The 5,815-nt window shown below is 36.7% G+C and overlaps 1 long non-coding RNA gene and 1 pseudogene across 1 annotated transcript in view; both read left to right on the top strand.

The window, feature by feature from the left end:
- LOC106875319 (uncharacterized) overlaps positions 1-5,815 on the top strand; it is a 406,076-nt gene that overhangs the window by 339,569 nt on the left and 60,692 nt on the right. The gene's annotated exons all lie outside the window — the stretch shown is intronic.
- On the top strand, positions 2,690-2,789 carry LOC128248771 (U6 spliceosomal RNA; annotated as a pseudogene).

Raw genomic sequence — 5,815 nt, 5'->3', positions numbered from 1 at the left:
ATATATATATATATATATATATATATATACATGCACACGTGCACACGTGTTTATGTGTGTAAACATGTGCTCATACTTATGTTTACATAAGGAAAAAGTATATAACCATACACTCTTGCATGTACATATGCATGTATGCCAGTGTATTTGCATATATGCACATATAAATAATGTACACTTGTGCGCTATAACTTGTTGATTAATACTCTATAAATTATTATACAATGAATAATATGCAAATTTATGGCATTTGCAGAGAATGTTATTTTATGTCACTTTATATACATTTCTGTGTTTCTTCCCTAATTTGAGGGACCAAAATAAAAGCATTATGGAAATGTTATATGTAAAAATAAAATGTCAAGAAATATAACGGGTTAACATTAATAGTCGTCACTACTTTCGTATCGGTAATAAATTTAGAAGCAACTAGTCAATTATATCGACTGGTCTTGCATTGATGAAGGGGAACGATAACTTCGGTGCGGTTTGAACTCAGTACGAACGAACCGGAACAAATACCTCAAGCATTTTGTCCGAGGCTCTATAATTACAAATGAATACAAATAAGGATAGTTTATATACATGCAGGTGATAAATTTTCACATAGGCGCAGTCTTAACGCCCCTCGATTCCGATCACCTTTAGCTAAGATCACTACAGAAAGCTAGGTTTGCCGAATTATCAAATTGTTTTCATCTAGACACACCTGATGCTCATTCACAAACTCTTACCCAATTAGTGCTGCATTTGCTTCCTCTGCAACTCGCTTCATGCTTTGTCTTTTCGCAGTACACATCAAATTCCGACACTCCCTGCTGGGCTGTCATACTTTCCCGTAAGATATATCCAATCTTTTCCTTGCCTTTTGTTAGGACTCACTGGTTAACCTTGTTTATTTTCTTATTTTTCCCCCATCCTTCTCCGTACTCCATTTTTTATAAGTAATTGTATGATGATCGGATTGTAGTCCTACATATAATTGGAAAACATTCATGTAACCTTTACAGCCGCTGGTTTAGTAATGCATTACTAATCTAATTAACATTCTCTCGTCTCTCTCTTTCACCCGCTCTTTCCCTCTCTCTCTTAATGAGGCACATCTTCAGTCTGACTTTGTTGCTATGGGAATCACAAAGACGTGAATATCCACACAAAAGCAAGCCGGTTGCATATTGATGAGTTTCAGGTTTTCATAATGGACATGTCCAGAATATTATCCAATGGAGTCAAGAAACAATGTAACTGTCCCTATCAATATATCCAACAATGACTCTGGTTTTCTTGAAACCGGTACAATCTGGATCTAGCTCAACGACTCTCAGTGCAGCCTGGGCAAAATGTAGTGGGGCTTGGTGTCGTAGTCGGCAGGCACAAGATTCTCCTTAAAGTGATTCACTTTTTATTCAATAAAAAGTCAATAATGTACTTTTTGGGGGACACAATACTTAAAAAGGAGATACCGGTAGATTCTTTTGCATTAGTTAGTTTTATGATAAAATATCATAAATAGTTTTATTTTCCAGGAAAATTATACTGGGACAGGGGGAAAAATTGGTTGCGAAACTCTGGACTAGCTTATGTGCATGAGTGTAGATCACCAACTGTATAAGTCTTCTCGCGTGGTCCTCAGTTTTAAAATCAAGGTAAACACTAACCCATGTTTTGCATGTGTCGATGGTGCACACCTCTTACTACATATCGCCCAGGGTTCAGATAATACTATTCAGGATGGCACATGGAAGTCCTCTCCACTTATAAGAAAATTCACCACTTTTGTTCCTGGATAAATTTGATACACATTGACCATTCCTTTTTTTTTTGAGCTGGCTCCAGTGGAGTTGCTCTGATATTTCCACGGCGTAAAGAAATGACAGAAAATTGCGTTCTTGTTTCTCTTATCATTACTTGTGTCGTCTGGCTTTCTTCATTTTTTGTTTGTTTTGTTTTTGTGTGTTTTGTTTTTGTTTGTTCTTTTTTATGTAAACGTAATTTTCAAAACTGTTCTTTGTCCTTGTGTAAATAATTAGCTTCAAAGCTTTATCTGTACGTTTCTTTAATGATTTGGAGTTTATTTGTTTACTGAAATATTACTTCCTCTTTGGCTAGTTTCCCTTCTTTCCACTTCCATGTGCAGCCATTTTCGTCCCATATGTGTAGCAAAAGGCTATTTGCCAAAAGATTTAAACAATAGAAAATATCTAAACATACATCTTTCCTCTACCCAAAGATGTGGTGTGGATGAACAGATAATCCAAAACTTTTTGATATAAAGAAAAGCAATAGCCTTCCGCGGAGCTCTGCGGAACATGACTCCTCAGAGATAACGTCAATAATAACATCATCATCTGTAAATTGTTAATGATGATGATGATGATGATGATAATGATGATGATGATGATGATGATGATGATGATGATGATGATGATGATGATGGTGATGATGATGATGATGATGGTGATGATGATGATGATGATTATGGTGATGATAATGATGATGATGATGATGATGATGGTGATGATGATGATGATGGTGATGATGATGATGATGATGATGATGACGATGATGACGACGACGACGTCGACGTCGACGACGACGACGTCGACGTCGACGACGACGACAATAATAATAATAATAAAAATAATAATAATAATAACCATCATCATCGTCATCGTCATCATCGTTTTACGAAATTCAGCAGTGCATTATCTAAAACTGGAACGACACAGACATTAGTATGTCCCTTGCACAGAGAAGACACACAACTTCTTGGAGTAGTCAATATTTTATTTATTTATTTATTTTGTTAGTTAGTTAGTTAGTTAGTTAGTTTGTTTGTTTGTTAGTTATTCACTACAAAGTGGCGAGCTGGCAGAATATTTACAAGGCCGGACAAAACGCCGAGGGGAACTTATGACTCTGTACGCTTCGAGTTCAAACGGCTAACTTTGCTTTTCTCTGAAAACTCTGAAAACAACAACTCATCTCCAGTCAAATCAAGTCTCACTGCATTAAATGAAGGATACATCAGACAATTTAGTTCCTGGTATAGGGAACCACTGGAACGCTTTTCATCAAATAACTTTCAGTAGAGCTGGCAAGGAGCCAAAAAAAAAAGACATAGCACAACACTGTTGATCACCAGAAAATTTGGAGCCAAATTTCACTCAAATCTTACCTTAAGAAAGTATATACTGAAAACAATTTTCGTATATACAAAATCGAGTGTAGTATATATATTATATAAAGCGAAACAAAATCGCGATGCTTGAAATAGCAGCCAAATTTCCTCGTTTCCAACCTACAGGTGAAAATTACAAGATGGCCACGTCTTGAACGGCTTTAGTAATAATTGTGTTCGTTCAGGGATGATATTTAATTAATAAAAAAGATGCTTAATTTTGGCTGACGTTAGAAGAAAACAAGGCCGTTATTCAACTAAAATTTCAATGAAATCCTATACGAACTTGCTACATAATGAAAGGAAATATAAGATATTGCAGTATTATATTTAAAAACAGGCGATATAATATACATTTGTTATATACTATATGATTTGTGAATATATGAGTGTGTATTTGTAATATTGTCTCAAAGGTGGAGAATCGATTGGTAACCTTTGAAGATATTCATCAATACATTAAAACAACTGTAACGTTATCAGGTATTAATCCAATGGTAATAGAAATGTCGACTCTATATTTGTAATATATGAGTATATTTACAGTTGGATTTTATACCATACTATTTAAGGTGATATATGTATAACCAATACATGTTTGTGTGCGTGCGCACAGGTGCGTTTAAGAGTCTGTGTGGGTACATATATATAAATAGAAAGGCATATGAGTAAGTCTATTTGCGTGAGTATGTATACATACACACACATTTATATACATATATATATATAATTCTTTTATCATTATGTTGACCCTTACATATTTCTTTCTCTCACCGTCTCCTTTTTCCTCCTCTCTCCATTTTATCTTCTTTTTCTGTCGAGGAGCGTCAAACTATTACACCTGTTTGTCGTCCCCTCACCTGTCCTTGACTTAACTTTTCTGGAAATTTCAACTACACAAACACACACACACACACACATGCATATATATATGTATGTATATATATTCTTTTAGTCTTTTACTTGTTTAATTCATTTGACTTCGGCCATGCTGGAGCACTGCCTTTAGTCTAACAAACCGACCCAAGAACTTATTATTTGTAAGCCTAGTACTTATTATATCGAACACTTAGGCCGAACCGCTTAGTTACGGGGACGTTAACATACCAACATCGGTTGTCAAGCGATAGTGAGTGGGGCAAACACAGACATATATATATGTGTGTGTGTGTGTGTGTGTGTGTGTGTGTGTATACACACGTACATACACACACACACACACGCACACATACATATATATATATATATGCATGCGGCGAGCTTCTTTCAGTTTCCGTCTACCAAATCCACTCACAAGGCTTGGGTCGGCCCGAGGCCATAGTAAAAACATAAGACACCTGCCCAAGGTGCCACGCAATGGGACTGAGCCGGGAACCATGTGGCTGGTAAGCAAGCTTCTTACCACACAGCCACGCCTGTGCCTATTTCAGTAACCCCGAAATGATAAAAAGCAGAGTCGGCCTCGGAGGAATTCAAACTAAAATCTTACAGACGTACGAAAAGCCGCCAGGCATTCACACTATTCTGCTAGCTCGTCTGATATATATATATATATATATATATATATATATATATGCATGTGTGTGTGTGTGTGTGTGTGTGTGTGTGTTTATGCGTGTATGTGTGTGTGTGTGTGTGTGTATATATTTATACATATATATATAAATTATATAAATGTATGGTAAATATGAATTATATAATATATGCATAGCATACATAAAAATATACATGCAAATGAAAGTAAAATAGAAAAATAGATCACACGACTAAAAAAAGTATATGGAACATAGACATAAGTGACCAATGATAGGACGGCAAGAGAAAATATTAGGACAGAAAAAAAATACAAGTATGCATTAGTCAAAATGCAATAAGATTTGCAGGGAAGAGACAGTTTTGGCGCGCTGAGTGAACGTGAAACTGAAAAAGAGAAAGGATTATAGATACATGAGTGAGGTGAGAATCAAAACAAGAGCGAACATGTGGAAAAATAGTACTCGAACACCAGAGGTAGGGTAATATGCTTTATAAAAAAAGCAGCAAAAAATCGCAAAAACTGTTACTCGAGGTTTCACGTTCTCGATCGTCGGGCAGTTTTCGACGAATGTGAACGTGAAACTCTGAGTAACGGTTTTTTAAAAAATTTTGCTGCTTTTTAAAAAAAGTATGTATATGATCCATCCACTCCATCTCTCTATAGGGGTCTTCCTAGCCATAGAGGTAATTGTGGGTGGTCTACCTCTTAGACGTCTACTAGGGCAGAAATCTCTATGGTCGTATGGCTCTATGGCTAGGAAGACCCCTATAGAGAGATGGAGTAGATGGACCAGAGCCATACGGACCCCCACTAATATCCACCAGGTAAAGAAAATGATCGCACATGCACTAGGAGCTAGTATAAAGGTCACCCTAAAAGGCCACACCTTTAAATTTAACAACAAATTATACGCCCAGGACGAGGGGGCAGCCATCGGTGTTAGTATCGCCGGTGATGTGGCCAATCTCTTCATGGTATGGTGGGACAGAAGGCTTAAGGAACGCCTGACACATAACTCCATACTCGTGAATGTGTACTCTCGATATGTCGATGATATCAACTTAGTGGTAAAGACACCCCCACAAGAGAGTACCCCT

The sequence above is a fragment of the Octopus bimaculoides genome, chromosome 9, assembly GCF_001194135.2.
Source record: "Octopus bimaculoides isolate UCB-OBI-ISO-001 chromosome 9, ASM119413v2, whole genome shotgun sequence".
NCBI lineage: Eukaryota > Metazoa > Mollusca > Cephalopoda > Octopoda > Octopodidae > Octopus > Octopus bimaculoides.
This window is presented reverse-complemented; position numbering and strand designations above follow the sequence as displayed.